Genomic DNA, 16,875 nt, shown 5'->3' on the forward strand with positions numbered 1-16,875 from the left:
ATCCTTGCTGACCAAGTTCACAGTTCTCACACAGCTTAGTAGCACTGGAGCTGTTTCTTATTCCAGAGTCTCTAAAGGGAAAATAAAATCAAACAAAATACTAAGATGTCTGTCACCTACTTCCAGGATAAGAAAGATTCCTAATGATCTCTAGCAGAAAACAAGCTCATCTTACACATGAACAAATGAGCTAATTGATTCATTTTACTATAAAAAAATTTACAGTCAAATATGCAAGAAAGCAGAAAATAAAATACAGTATTGTCTTTATGTCAAGGAATGGACAACACTACAGAAACCTCAGAAAAGGATGACAGTTGTCTTTTCAATGCCTGGAAAAGGACAACAAATCTGCACAACTTTTGTATTTCTTATTGAAGTTCCCCATCTGAGGGGCAGATGTCCAGATTTGCTTCCTCAAGTTCCATTTGAGTCATATTTATTTCAAATCTTCACAACTGTAACACAGTCTTCATCACACACCCATATTCTGACTGCACTGGTTTTAGTAGAGCACTGAAGGTAGAACAAAAGGCCAGACTGGTTCCACGGCTTGAACTCCCCGCACATGCAGTGTCGCCTGCTGCCAGGGAGAACAGGGGACACAAGGAGATGGCTAAGTCACTCACAGCTGTGAGCTGCTCACAATTACCGAAAATCCTGCCAGACACACCAGCTCAAAGCATATTCACAGGAAGACCAAACCCCAGGTTTTCTGGCCGCCCCTCCCCTCATCCTCTCCACCAGTGGCTGGAGGTGCGGCAGCTGCACTGATGTCACTAGCACCACGTCAGCATGGCATTTTGGTCACCGTAAAAATTCTTCCTCAGCCAAATCCAGGCTGCTTTAAGACTACAATATATTGTATTACTCCTCCTAAACTTTGAATGAATTGTCATAACTTGTTCTGAATCTCTGTGATTCAGATTAAGGACCCAGCTTCCCGAGCTGGATCCTCCCTCCCGTAGTGTTCACCAATAATGTTGAGGGAAAAATCAAACGTGAGCTCCCTAGTTATTCCCACAGCTACCTCCTGCAACTACCTACACCAGCAGGGATATGTTTATCTTTAATATTTCTCAATGAACTTCAAAAATATCTTTTCATTGCCTGACTATGAGAAACGAATTGAAGTGTTGAACATACTGGTGCTTTCAGAAAGTATGTGCGGTTTTCAGAAAGACTTGGGATTTTTATTACAACAAGAGACACAAGAACACTTGAGATATGCCTGAACATGGTCCAGCTTACACTCACAAATCCATTGTCTTCACATAGGAATGAGCAAGACAAGCAATAAGAATATCTACTAGGCTTCCTAAGAAACAAAATCACTATTCAGATGTGCACAATATGCTGGTAGTAAATCCTCGAATACATAACTTTTGGATATCACTGCACTAGATGACAGTTCTAATTTGAACAGTTTGAAATGTACACACCTTAAAATAAATTACTTTCTTAATAGAACATTCAATTAAAAGCTGGCTTTTTAAAATTATACTATTTTATAACAAAACTTCTGCCCAAAGAGCTGCATTGATGAAAGATGTTGAAGACCAGCGCTGGTATCTGAAGACCACAGTATTTTACCATGTCCACAGTGTTTATATATAATCTTCCCTAATGCCAGCCCTTCAGCTGAATTTTCTATTTGCTATCCTACCAAAAAAGTTGACTATATCACATGTGTGCAAGCTAATTAAGCCAAGAAGGAAAAGCAGAACTGACAGCATCCAGGAGCAGAGCAATTGGGCACGGCAGACAAAAACCCCAGTTCAAAATGCACAAACCAGGGACACTGAACTGGCTGATGTTCCCTTCACCTTCCCATGCTGCTCCGTAACACATACTGTAGCAGGTGGATTAGCTATTACGAAGGTCTACTTCAAAGATCTCAGTATGGATTCTCAGTTTTAAATGTACAATTTTGAAGACAGCAAGAATCAGGCTCTGCCTGAAGTGAAAGAGAGAAAAGTTCCTCCAAAACTATCATGTGGGGGGTCCCCCTCTTTTCACTGTGTGTGCTGTGGATTTCACCCACTGGCTGCACCACTCTGAGCACCAGTTCAGTGATCCCAGAGGTCACACAATGAATATGTATATGTGTTACCACCAGTCTGACTCAGCAGAGCACTCAACATGCAGTTAACTTTCAACTAGCTCTGGAATGATACTGGTTCGAGTTTGCAAGCCTTGTGGAAGAGGGACAGACTTCCTAAATTTTCAAATGGAAGTAGTTAACAAAAAGAGGAAATTGAGAGAATCAACACACTTGTAATAAAATGGGAAGTCTTTCTCCTTTTCTCCACTTCCACTTGGATATCAACCTAAGCCTTTTTAAATTTATTTAATTTATTTCATTTTAAACCTTTCCATTATTTTTTATACATTAAATTTTCACGTCCATGTACAATAAATTTTGAAAATATTATTAAAAACTCCTCCAAAATAGTATACTCATCTCCAGAACGACGAGAGTCAAGAAGTATTGCAAACTTACATGTTCCATTTTGACTTCTAAGATCTAAGAGCAGACAGTCAAGTATGTTTTCATCAGAAGCAAACGCACTTACTCACAGAGAACCAGACTCCAAATTCTGTGAGTGTTATGCATCATTAATTTCTACAGCATAAACAGTGGTTTCAAGAAATGCATTGCAAATCTATGGTCAAGGCAAAGCACTCTAGAGCATGTCCAGCCTAGACACCTTAAAAAAGCATGACTCTTGCTGCTTTCATCAGTAAGCAGCTGTTAGTCACCAGTGGAAAGGTGTGTTCATGCATCCACGGAGCATTCCTGATAGCACTGACAAAAATTCTAGTGTCATAGAACATAAAAACACTCTCTGGATTAGTTGAGTCAAAACATTAGGTTATTCTGTTTATAAAGAATCTTAGGACAACTCAGTGATTCCAAGCAACTGCTGTGTAACACACAGTCCCAAACATAATCAAATTATGAGTTTCATTCGTGGAAAATATCAAGACATCTTGTTGCAGTGTCTCTTCCTTGGTAGGAAAAGAGAAGTAAAGAAGAGACTGGCTCCTATCTGCTTAAACCAATCCCATCTGTATATGTGTGATTGGAAAAAAATTGCTGTTACTGATGACAGTAGAAAAATTAGTATTATCTTCACCTCAGCATGGGGAGAAAGTGTTTGAAAATTCTTGCTGTATTGGCTTTAAAAACTGTGGGACTGGCAGTTCTGGGGGCTGTGGGACCTGTCACACATAAAGGGTCATTCTCATCACATTTCTTGGAATTTAGGGCAGGGGAGTGAATAAGACAGTCAATGGAGCTGCTCTGAGGAGCTATCCCTCCTCCAAGTGCAGGCTGGCAGACAAGTTTCAGTAGCTGGGATTGGGGTGCTGCTGTTTGAAGATGGGCAGGGTGCTCCTGCATGAATTCTGACTGGTGAGATCTACTGTCCATGGATGATCCTAGATCCCTGAGGAACACCCGCTGTCCGATGGCCCAGCGTGACCTCCCGTTACTTTTTAAGAAGTTAATGTAATCAAAGAGTGTTTTAACAGACTCATAGCTATGACTGATATCAATCCAAAGTCAGTGAGAAATCCACTGTGTATTACACCTGTTTAAAAAATACATAAATAAAAATAAATTATGCTGTAGTAGGTAACAGATGAAAGAGTACTGCACATGACTGTTAATTTTGTGACTTTACTGGTTACAAGAAACAAAGTACAAGCTCTGTATGGTCTCTCAGGAAGAAAGAATAAAGCCAAGCAATGACTTAAGCTCTAACACAAAGAAAATCTTTTTTTTCCTTTCTCTGCTCTTCAAAAAGCTGAAGTTTCCAATAAGGTCAGCTGCCTTCACATTACCTAAATAAGCCATAACATTGAGCGAATGCTGATCAAGTACAATAAGGCAGCCAGAATTGAAAAGACCTTCTGATAGGGAATTGTCATTAGGATGAACTCATCTACTGCAATTTTTTTCTGCTATCTCCTCAGTCTATGCTGAAAAGCACATGCAGTAGGGAAGCACCTGACAAAACAGGAAAAATAGCAGTTCACATCCTAAAGGATATGCATAAAACAACATGAAGAGAAAACAGCAAAACCACAGAAAAGCCTCTGTGGTCCCTCAAACTCTGTGGCACTTCACAACACAGAAGTACTGGAGGGAAGCACAGCACAGAAGCATTCATAAACACAACTGCAATCACTTTGAAACTGAATGCTTATTATGAGCCTATAGATATGTCATAATTGAAATACAACCACATGGTAGCAAATTTTCAAGGATTTCTTTGCAATTATACCAATAAATTTTGGACCCTGGCTGTTCATCACTTATGTTTTCCTATTTAAATCTTCGAAGACAAGACTGGCAAGGGGTTTGAGATCATCTCAGCCACAACCTACTCCAAGGCAGAATCTACCAGATATAAACATTTCCTGAAATAAAATATAGTTTTAGGCAAAAAGCTGCACTTGTCATTATAAGTCACTGGGCTAAGATATCATACAGATGGAGTATAATTTCAGCCCTAATTCAGCTGAACAGCTCAGGTCCAATTTTCATCACTAGGTTCATCTGTTAAGCATTAAGCACATGTTTAAGCAGTTTGTTCAATCATAGACTCAGTGCCTAATTAACTTGTTCAGACAAACAAATTAAGTTGACAGCAACAAAACTGAAGTATAGCTTCAATCATGGTTTTAATTCATATGTGCATTAAGGTTTTAATGAAGTGTTATGCTTTTCTTGCAGCAAAACGCTGAACTGTAACTTTGTCTTCAGCACAAAATTTTCAGCACTGAAGCCAGTAAAATTCCAACCAGAATATTCATCACCGAATTTAACAAAAAACCTTCAGACTTAAACCTTTGCTTATTCTGATTCTGTAATGTCTCCATTTCTCCATCTGTGAACAGTCAAAAAACACAAAGCATCCTGTTTATTTCACAAAACTGTGCTCACAGTACACTTCTAGACTGAAAGTCATCTAAATGCCTACAGAGATATCTATGCATGTATCTGAAGTATTCACACACACTTTCCAGGTAAAACTCACTAAAAATGAAAGGCCTAAGCATGTTATCTTCAAAGGAAAGAGCAAAATCCCTAACTAGGAGAGATATGTCTTCACCACACTTAAATGGTCATAGAGCCTTACTCTACATACTATTTTTGATTGTTACATATTTTATGTTGTGGGAATAAAAATGGTAAAGTACAACAACAGAAGTCAGTAGTACTTATTTTCATGCCTGGATGAAGCATAAATCACTCCCTCCAATTCAGCCAAGGACAGGGAGAGCTGAATGTTCTTAAATTCTAAGAGTTCATTTTAAAGCAGAAAGTCCCTTCCCTTAACACAAGTGACTAAGTCTTTAAAAAAGGACACACACAAAAAAAAAAAAAAAAAGAAAAAGAAAAAAAAAGAAGGCATGTTTTTCTAGCAATGGGTTTATACCATGTCACTATAAACAAATAAAAATTATTCTTCCCTGTAGTTCTTGTCTGCTATTTTAACTACATTGGAAAAGTACAAATATAATCAAGAAAAGATTATAACACACTGAATGCATTAGCTTTACTCAACAAAAGCACCTTTAGTTTAATCAACAGAATTTTTCTACACAGGTTACACAGACCTACAAAGCTTATAAAACCGAGGTTGATATGCAGTTTGTGTTGTTATAATGCTGGTGTCCCTTGGTATTCTCCTCTAGCAACATTATATCTTACAAGGAATGACAGTGTTCTATACCATCATGTTTTCTCATTAGCTACTGTTGTGGTTTTTACACTTGAAGAAAGGCCTCTGGACTCACAATTTCCTTTCTCATGTTAGCAAACTGTTTTTTGAACCAATTGACCTGCAAGCAGGAAAAAACCAATTTTTTTTTATGAGAGTAGGAACATGTTAAGCCATTCTTCTGCATTTTCTTCCCCTAGTCTCCATTCATACTATACCATGAAAATGTATAACATAACATTGACATGCAAATGAATATATTATTTCTCTAAAATATTAAAGCACCTTGGAGAGCGTAAGTCTTCTCATTTAAAAAATTATTATTTTGTGGTATTTTAATATCAATTTCCATCAGGAAATCAGGACCTTCTCATATTAGTGGCAAAACTGAATGAGACCAAAGCACCAGATCATCTAGAGATGCATTAAATCATATATAAGTAATTAAATTAGGACAGGAATTATTTTCTAAAAATCTAACTACCTTTTGCATCAGATCCAGAAATGACTACCTGTAATAGTAAAACCCCATACACTTCTAATCAAAGTGATCTTGGAAATTGTGAGAGTACAGCACCAAATACAATGGCTTATTTAGAAATAAGCTTTGCAATCCTGAATAGGGTTGAAATTTCATGTATTAAGTTAAAATGCACAAAAATCCCCCCACCAAACAAACAAAATAATCCCAGAAATAATAATAACCTGAAACTGAAGGGCTGTACAGACAAATTACTTTGTTCTGTCAAAGGAACAGAAGCACGTTCCATCTTTGAATGAAATATTTCTGTCCATCAGTAAGATACTGTAGTGACCTTTTTGTGCTATCACAGATATCAAAAGGACACATGTCCACTGCTTTAAAAGTCTCTTTTTTCCTAAGCTGACATTACTCCAAGTTCTACGACTCAGCATCAATAACATTATGACAATATAAGGCCTCAAAATCCATAGCAATGATTCATAAATTCACTTCCATAAAAATAAAATTTACATTCAAGCTGAACTGAAGCCTTGGAAAATCCAAATACTTATCCTTCAGAAAGTGAAACAAAAGAATAATTCATAAATCTAGTCTGTAGCACATCTACTTTTCCAGGGCAGTTCTGAGAGTTTTAATCAGAGCTAGCTTACTGCTTCATCCACTGAAAGAACAGTAAAATACTTTTCAATTTCAACAAAAGCTAAATTACTCCACTGCGGAGGTGAATTTAAGGAATAGTAAATCCAGCTCAGGAGATGCCTTCATGGAAGTAGTTATCAGACACTGGCATTTTGCACATGTCACAGCAAGCACTATCCCAAAGGAGGAGACTGAAAGACAAGGCACTGAACCTCCTATTTTTCTTGCCCATTTTTCTACTGGACACATCTCACCTCTACAACAGCTGCCAGACACTACAAAAATCAAACATGAACCATAACCCCCTATGTGGAACTGTGCATTCCAAAACTGTGAGTGCCTGTCCCCATCCCAAACATGAACATGGATAGCCAAGACTCTCACCATGTTCCCCTCAACAATTTCCTTGGCACAATTCCAGTAAAAAATTTACTTCCTCCCAGGGCTGAGCAGCCACATGGCCACCCAAAGGATCTACCCACCCTCTGAGCTCTATTCTCCCCTATCAGCCCTTCCATCTATGCATGGCCATGGTTTTTGGAGCATCATCTCTCAGCAGCACCACAGTGAAATACTCAGAAGTATTGATGTCACACCCCTGATGGGCCAGTCTGGGTGGACAGGGCTGTGATGGAGAGGGGAAAGCAACAGGCACCAAAAGCTATAAGGATGCTTCAACTCAGCCCCACTGACTCCCAAGTTTTTTTGTGTCTCACAACTACTTGTGAGAAAGACACACCCTAATATAGGTGCAAACCACCATGCATTTTCTAAATAGAGCACCCATGCATAGGAAGTTACAGTGTTTTTATAGTTATCTGGCTCTGGCTGGCAGAACAGAGCATGGTAATAAATTCTCCTTGAAAAGGAAAACCACACAGAGATTTAACTAGGGCAAGAAATAACAACTGAGAGTTTGAAATTAGGTTTGGAACAATAGGTACATTAAGAATCCCAACTGCAATAAAGGAAGACAGTATGCTTTCAAAACTGGGGCTAAAAAACAAGCTTTTCTCTCATTGATATAGAATATCTTCCCCATCCTCCATGTGTGCCAGCATCTCAGAAATCAACTACTTACAATAATAAATACATAGTATTAGCATCCACTGTTTTGATCATTTGTATCCATTTCTTGACAGTAGTATTCTTGAAGTACCACAGGGGTCTTCATTCCAAACTGCAGTACTCTGAAAATACATTTTTCTAAAGCTCAGGTTGTCAGCCAAGGAAAGCTAGAAAAGGTCACACAATCTGAATAGTTTTTAGTTCTCGCGCATCATCAGAAAGCCCCCTTGATACAGGATGAACAAACAAGATAAATGATAGCTAAAGATCTTCCACAACACTCAAAGCAACCAGTCCCCAAATATGATTGAGTTTCTCAGAGCTAGTATAATGAAACCTACTAATTACTTATTACTTGCATCACTATAATTCCTAGGAAGATTAGTCACAGAAAGGAATGCCTTTGTGCAAGGGACTGTACAAACACAGAGCAGAGCAGAGTCATTGATACTGCTGCAACTGCCACCAAAAGAGCAGCCTGATCGGTGGACAGGATGATGTATATTCTAGCTTAGTTACCATTTTTGCCAGTCTGCCCAAGAAACCTTCTCAAGTTTATTATGTTAATTAAGATCTCCCAAGCTTCCTCTCTTCTACGACCTTAAATATCACAGCAGTGCTTCTGCAAGTGGTTGCTCCAAAAACACAACATGAGCTTTCCAGGAGCAAAGTTATTCCCAGCAGGGCTACCTACAACCCTCAGACAAGGTGGTTAAAAAACCTGAGACAAATCAGGCAGCACTGAGTACCTGAGTCTGAGGCAGGCTTTCTGACATGCCATCAGTAGCCGCAGCATCTTCACCTAGCAAACAAAGGTACCTGCAAGCCCTGATTCGTGCATCTTTTACTCTCAATGCTGCCTTGTTCACCTTGCCTAGAAAGGCTTTGAACTTTGCAGAAGTGCAGGCACAGTTACCGGTGCTGCAGTATTAGCAATGGTGAGACCTTCAGTCCATGCAGGACGCGGGAAACCACCAACAATGTCCCCGTATGAGCCGACGGCAGTGCAGAGCCAGAGGTATGGGGCCATGGACACCTGCCCTGCCTTGGTTCCTCCGCGATGACAACCCTCGTGGGGCAGTGCAGGAGGCCACCACACACTGCCCGGTTGATGGACCGGGGAACAACTACGGCCACCCTTACCACTACCGCTCTCACCCCAGAGATCTCGCAGCAAAGCATGAGCAGCCTTAGCCGGGGCCAAAAGCGAACAAGGGAGGAGGGCACAGCTATAAGCCATAAGTTTCGAGTCTATTAAGTTTAAGAGGTTGGAGTTGCTAGCAACATACATGCCGGCAGATGAAGAGAGCTGTCACCTCACCAAGCACGACACGTCTCTTGAGGACGGGGCCAGTCCCTAGAAGAGAGGAAGCCCCGAGCGGGACACAGCCCGGCGTCAGAGCCGCGAGCCTCCGCGGGATGCGCATCACTCCGGCCGGCACCCCCGGCCGCTCCCGGCTTCCCGCCCGCGCCGCTCCGCAGCCTCCCGCCGCGGGTACCTAGCTCCGCTTATTCACCAGTAGGATGACAAATCTCCCGGGCGGGTGTCTGTCTGTCCCGTCCTTCCAGACAGAGCTGCGTCCCCATCCCGGCGGCGGACCGGCCGGCGAGGTGAGTAACCGCGAACTGACGGCACCACAAGCGCGCTTGTTTTGCTTTCCCTTCTCCTCCGCCCTCCCCGCGCTGACACGGAGGCCGTGAGCCGCCGACTCACCCTCTCCCCGCCGGGGCCGGCGGCGCGGGGCTGCGAGCGGGGCAGCGGAGGGGCCGTGCCGTGCCGTGCCGTGCCCGCAGGCTCGGCGGGGCGCGGCGCCGCCGCGGGACTCCGGGCACTCACCTCCCGCCGGCCCCGCCGGCAGCGCGCAGCTCCCGCCGAGCGCGGCCGGCCGTGCCCGCTGTCATGTGCCCGCCGCCTCCCGTTAACCCTTCCCGGCCCCGGGCCGGCCCCGCCAGCCGCGCCTGCTCCGCCACGCGGGGGGAGCGGCGTCCCGCCGGCAGCGGCCCCGCCGCGCCCCCTGCGCCAGGGAACGCTTGGGGACACGGCTGGATAGGGCCGGGGCAGCCGGGGCTCTGGCAGGTGGTGCAGGGGGATTGATGGGGCGGCCACGTAGGGGCTGGAAGGTGCCGAGGGGGAAGCTTCGGGGGGGGACGGGCAGCACAGACGCTAGAGGGGATGAGGGAACCGCGGGGTGAGCTGGAGGCCGGAGCTGTTTGCAGTAGGGGAGCCGGGGGTGATTTTGTGTCTGTGTGTAACAGGAGCGGGGGGAGCTGCGGTGCCGCACCACTTCTGCAGGAGAAATGTTTAGAAGCTCTGGGGGCTGCAGGCTCCCCGGAGGATAGTCTGGGGGCCACACGCTGCGGGCTTCATGAGGAATGCGTGGGGGGTTGCACGGAGGCTGTCAGGGGGCTTGGATGGGACCTAAACGTTATGGTTTTCTCGTACATGGGCACGGTAGCAGGTAAACCAGAGGAACAGGGCTTTGGAAGTGGGAAAGAGGATGAAGGGGCTTAATGTCTGGCGTTTTTCCACCCGGCGTAGAAAGCTGTGATATGCATGCAAGAGCCTTTCTGAATTAGAAGGAAATCTGATTTGGAATTGCAGGACTAGCAATGTAATAGCGTGAGCCATTGGCAGTATTGTTGGCAGTATCCACTCAGAGCAAAAGCACAGGGATGCTGTGGCCCCAAGTTGATGATCAGTTCTTTCAGCACCAGTTGCAGCCAAGAGGTAAATGCCATGAAGAGCGCCCATTGCTCTCAAAAAGACTCCTACACATGTAGGATAAGGCCCAGCAACTGAAACATGTTGGTTCTTTCAGTTTGGGTCCATCTTACTCCCCGTTGGTGTAATTGGGGAATTGAGAATATAAATGAGCTGAAGCTGGAGATTAATAAAGCAGCCAAAAAGCCAGGCTGAGAGAACAGCAAATTACCCAATCACTCCACCAGCATGAGCACGTGAGCATGCAGACCTCATGGCAGGGCGTCCTGTCAGCCAGGGAGCCTCCAGCAAGGGAGCCCACTAACATGGATGGGCAATTGAAGATTGCAGCAGGTGTCGGCCTTTCATGCCGAGCATGGCCAGCCCTGCATTTAAAACAATTTTAAATCCCAGTTCTCCAAGAATGAGAATGACACTGTGGCAGTCATTATTGCTTCTTCCAAGGTGAAGGGAAGCCCATATCCCTATTGAGCTGAGTGCTGTTAGGAGGAGAGTTGAGGGAGGGGGATGTGTTTTGATGTGTTCACATCTCTGGGCTCCTCAAGGCCAGCCTTGATCCTTAGCTGAATAAACTCTTCCAAGCTAAAGGTCCTTTGTCATTCATTCATATTGCATCCAATTAATGTGACTGTGAAGTTCGTAAGAAGTCGGTGTTGCATTATTTACATACCCAAAAAACCTAGTAGACATATTGAGGCTTCAGTCTTTCTGTTAAAGTTTCATTGCCTTCCAGTGTTTTGGGATTTTTTTCTAAGTGTATGGACACTTAGAGATTGAGACACTTGTAAGTTTACTGTTCGTAGTGCATTTAAAGCAGAAGTATTTTTAAGCTGCGTCTTACTTTAAAAATCATATTAAAAGAACTGACAGCTGAAGGGGTCTTTTCCACATGAAAGCACAGAATTTACTTGTGAGCTCAATGTGGTTTTTTGCTACTGTCTCATTATTGGTGCTATATGGCAGAATTTTCTATGCGATTACATTTAATTGGAAGTCATAATTAAAAAGTTCAAGGATTATCCCCAAGCTAACATCATGGCAATGATAGTGGAAGACTCACACTGAAAATGAGTAACACAGGCAACAAAAAAGGTATATACTGTCAAAGTACTCATTTTGATTCAAATCTACCATATAAATGGTGAGTTTGCGTTAAATAAATTGCTTTAAATAAGCTCTGACAATATCAGAAACCAAATCTAACCACCATTAAAAAAATCTTTTTGCCTTATCAAATTATTTATATGTATGGGAAGTAAATTGTCTCCATTATTCAAATGAAAAGAAGTGATGAATCCTATCAATGTACCACCTTGAGAAACACGTGGTCTGAAACAGAAGATATAGGCAGCCTTTACATAGAGGATAAGTTTTTACTGTCTTGGATGAAGCCTGCTGAGAAGTCCTGAACATGAAGTAAAGAGGACAATCAGAACCTCCAATTAACAAAGTTAACATTAGAAACTGCAACTCATATCTAAAGATAATTCTTCATTTTCAATGTGCTGAAATAGCAGCAAAGGTTATGTAAAATAAGGCAGGTAAGACTAATAAGTGCATTAAAAGTAAGTGCATCCAAAGTTTTCTTAGTGGGTGACACAGCTGCATGTTCATGTCTGTCATACAGCGTTGCACATTCATATCCGTCAGTATGAACCCATACTTCTCACATAAAGCACACATCCCAATTATGAAAAGGCTATGTCTTAGTCCTTCAGAAAACTACTGCTTATTCTCTACTGCAAATTTTATCCCCTCTATCAAAAAGCATGTATCTAATGGAGCTAGTGGATTCTGAAATTCAAGAAATGTATCTGAATCCACAGTAATACCTGTGAACTTCTTCTGCCTCCTACCCAAGAACTGAGGGTAAAAATTTATATTTGTCACTTCAGTGCCAATTACATTTGCATATTTCAGTAAAATCTTTTATTTACTGCTCAAGGAAATGTATAGTTACATGCTATATGAAGGTACAGTGAACTTTGAATTAAGCCTTCAGTTTATAAACTATCAAACACAGAAGCATTTTTCAAAATACTCTTTTTTAAAGGAAAAAAGTCCCCTTTTTCTTCTTTTTCTCTGTCCCAAAGTCTATTGGAATAACACAGTATGCCATCAGTCCTTGCAAAGTCTCTTCCTAGCCTGATTCTTGGATTATGTCATTTGGTTTGTTGTCCTAGAGTGTTATTCCCAGGTATGGAGGAAAAGAGAGACATGGTCATATAAATCCTTGTCACCTTTGTCCCAGGAAAAGACCATCTTTGTGAGTGAGCCCTGACAGGAGATGGTCAGTGGCTAAAGATTATGAAAAGAGCTCATTCAGGTGGGAGAAAGAAATTGAATAAAGATTAGTAAATTTATTTTATTTTTTGGTATTTTGGAGGCCTTTTTGAGGAAGGGAATTACTCTCTTGATGTTGAAGCATCATGTATGGAAACTCCGATTATTTTTTTCAGAGTCCAGAGGAAAACCATTGTAGCAGAGGGAACAGAGAATGAGGAATGTGACAACCAGAAGATACAGCTGGTTTTAGTTTTTCTTATCTCTTTCTTCTGTACACTGGTAGCAACAGAACTCACCTTTTAGGGGAAAAATCTAGGTACTAGGATTGTAAGACAAATTAATTTTGCTTTTCTGTAGCAAATCTGAAAAAATTTTTGACCCAAACACCTTTGAAATTGTGGCAGTCAATTTAATGGGAGGACAAAATTCCACTGAAAATAAAGTGAATCTGAAGAGTACGTGGAATACAATGATACTTGGTAAGAGAACACTAACAGAATTAGAGGGCTTGTCTCTTGTTGCCTTGGACATGCTGATTTGAACAAACCCAAGTGTGAATAATCATTCCTCAGATGCAAACAGAAATGCAGAAGCTTTTTCAAGCTGTTTGGGTTTCGGGGGATTTTTTTTGGTTCATGTGCTTGTCTTGGGGGTTTGGTTTTGGGTTTGGTTGTTTTTTTTTGGGGTGGGGGGACAACAGATTAAAAAATAAATCTTACTGACTAACACTTTTGGTCTAATCCTTTAATTTTACCTCAAATCTTCCATTTCATATCTATTCTGTTTTCATAGTTGCTGTGCAAACGAGAACAATATTTTTGCTAGTTAAGCTGATATGACAAAAAAACCCCCAAACCTTGAATTCCATCTTGAATAGTTTTACTGACTCCAGTATATTAAAATATAATCAAATTGGGTTTTCCAGGTTTAGCTGTAAAATCAAGTCTTGCACCTCTCCCATCTTAGCTTAAACTGACTCTTGGCAAGAAAGAACTCTGCAAGGGACCTCTGCTGTTTCCCATCATCCATGGCTCCAGCATCTCAGGGCTGATACCTCTTTTTTTTCTAGCAGAAAAAATAGGGTATTATGGGCAATGAGTTTTGGGGTTTGATCCTTTTTCTTCATCTTTCCAATCACAGGTCACAGGTTGCATTTAGCTGGTCCTCACAGTACATCAGGGAGGGCTGTCTGATACCATCATGACATAGCAGGGCCACAGAAATTTTTTCTGTGTTATATTTCCTTTTTCTCTATCCAGATTTCACAAATATTACTTTTTTTAGTGAGTTTTACTTGCTGTGCAGGAGATGAGACAACTGCAAGAAACTGACACTTATGAAGAGCATATTGCTAAGATCTTCAAAGTTCCTAACAGCATCTAGATGTCCTTGTAACAAATCAGTTCCTCTCCTTGCAGCTCCAGCAGTGCACCCTGCACTGGGAATTGAAGAGATGAATAAAAGCTGTTCCATTGCCACTCTTAAATGTAAGCTGTCAGGTGGAGAGAAATCTGCCTGTGGAATAAATATGAGAAAAATATATGCATTCTACTAACCTCCTCAAAGAAAGTGAGTTTGATTCCCCAGCATTCTTACACACAGACAAAGCTGGCACTGGTAAACAGAATTCATTTAATTAAATTGTTGTCTAGTTTTATATGGTACAAACATACATGCAGAACCTTTACAGAAGAATGCAGTCATTATCTGTAACAATAAAACCTTTAGGGTCAGAAAATAAAATTATTTGATGAAAATTAATTGCAAGGGAGTTCTACATTCCTACAATACACCTGAAGAAGCTGGAACTGAGACTGATGAGTAGAAGCCTCATAAAAAATTAATCAGTGAAAAGACATAATAGCAGCAGTGGAGTTTAGCTAGAATGTATTAATACTTAGCTGACACTTTTTCTAGGTATTTCATATGCTGTGGTTCAGGTCCCAGAGTGGGAATATCATGTACATTGACAAACAGGTGAAGAGAACAGGGGGACCACATTTGCTTGGTCTTCATGCCTGAGTCAAATTTGAAGTCAAATTGAGTTTGATGTGGATCAAAGTATACTAAACCAAACATGTCTAATTTCCATGGAGAAACTATAAGGGATTTCAGGCTAGCATGATGTCCATTCCCTAATACTTACTGATGAATAACACTGCTAGAAACATTGTTATAGGTAGGATGCTAATTGAGGGCCAAGTAAGAAAAAAAGAAGGAAATTTCCCACAGTCCATTTAGAAACCTTAGAAGAAAATGCTGTGATAAAGTGGAACTACTGTTTGTCCTACAGTAAGATCTTCTGATATTAATAATGATTTCTTTTGTAGGCCCCAGCAATTTTAGATTGAACAGCAGATAAGTACAATGTTGAAACTCACTTTTCTTGTTTGGGAGAGTAAGCATTTTATTAATCACTTCAGTGGTATGCAGATAATACTGCAATTTTTCTCCTACTCTTGTTTCTATGCCTACTTACCTCAACACTGATTTTTAATTTAAATTTTGCTTCATACAGTGTAATAAATACTGATATGTGTGTAGTTAGCTTTCTTCATTGTAGTACCTTTGGACTTCTACTAATTAAGAAAAGAAACAAATTTAGTTCAGAAAATACTGGGGGAAAACACACTAAAAAGTAGGTCCTTGATCAATCAGATATTGAACAATTCACCCCAAACGTGGCTGTCTCCCGCAGTCAGTGTGCCTCTTCCCAAGGGTGACATGCAATTAAGGAGGGGGTCTGGGGGAGGCAGATGGGTGAAGCTATGGAATTGTGTGCACAGTATTGCCACAGGAGCCCAAAGCCTGTAACAAGGCATCAGATGTCTCCATGAAGCCTGAGTAAAAGGTATCTTGGCTTTGTACTCTCTACATGGGAGAGTATCTCTGTGCTCTTTTATGTCCTTAAGAAAATCACCCAAACTCCCTCCTTTTCATTGTTTTAGTATATTTCCAGTAGGAGAAGATGTGCAGTTTAAAAACAACATGTGAATAATTTGATGTTACTGTGGGTTTTGTTCAATTCTACATAGAATTCATTCTAATAGAAGTCTAACCTTTTTCTAGGATCATATATTTCACTGGTAGAATATGTTTCTTATGTTTTTTGCTTCTGCACCATTGAATTTTCTTCTTTAAACAGTATTTCTCCACTTGGAGTTTAAAAGGACTCCTATAGCCTCTACTGAAATTAAATCAAAGTCCAGATAAATGGCTGGTCACACAATATTCTCAAAAGATTGTGTTTAGACATACGTAAGAAATAAGAAAGTTGTCTATATGCTAGCCAAGTGTCAAAATACTTATCTGACTTTGTTCTCACAACAGTACTCACTCATATTCCAGCCTAGTTGATATAACTGTACCAACATATCTTCACATTTAGTTGGCTCTATAAGAACTACAGGGATATAGTGGATTGGAAATGAATCTCCTGAGTCTTTCCTTGAATTTAAGTAAAGCAGTGCTAAAAACTTCTCTTTTTTTCATCCATTTGTAGAATGGAGAAGAAAACAGCTATGATGATCTATATAATACTACAATCTTTACTCAATTCCATTGGAATTAATTATTCTAAGCTGTAAGAGTCTACATTGCACAAAAAAAACCTTAAAATGTTTCCAATTCCCTATTATACTTCTTTGCTCCAGTTTAAAGAACCCAATACAGAAAAGAATAACACCAAGTCACACGTTCCAGTCTTTCTGGGCATATGATGTGTCTCAGAAATTATCAAAAATCCACAAGTGCATCTAAATTTTTTAATAGGCTGCATTTTTACTTATTATTTCTTATACTACACAAAATTCTACTCTATGGTATGCCTATGCACTTCACTAACTTGTGAGCCTGACAATACATATCCATCAGCACAAGTGATTTAAGTACATTTCTGTCTGTTTCCTTTACATTGCTAAAAACATTCTGATCCTCCTAAA

General features: G+C 40.9%; 1 protein-coding gene across 1 annotated transcript in view; it reads right to left on the bottom strand.

Moving 5' to 3' along the window:
• GLIS3 (GLIS family zinc finger 3) overlaps nt 1-9,695 on the bottom strand; it is a 155,733-nt gene extending 146,038 nt beyond the window's left edge. Inside the window, exon 1 of the mRNA XM_064735573.1 lies at nt 9,641-9,695. The gene's annotated coding sequence lies outside the window, so the exon portion shown is untranslated. The remainder of the gene's footprint in view (nt 1-9,640) is intronic.
• Between the last annotated feature and the right edge of the window lie 7,180 nt (nt 9,696-16,875).

The sequence above is a fragment of the Zonotrichia leucophrys genome, chromosome Z, assembly GCF_028769735.1.
Source record: "Zonotrichia leucophrys gambelii isolate GWCS_2022_RI chromosome Z, RI_Zleu_2.0, whole genome shotgun sequence".
Lineage (NCBI taxonomy): Eukaryota > Metazoa > Chordata > Aves > Passeriformes > Passerellidae > Zonotrichia > Zonotrichia leucophrys.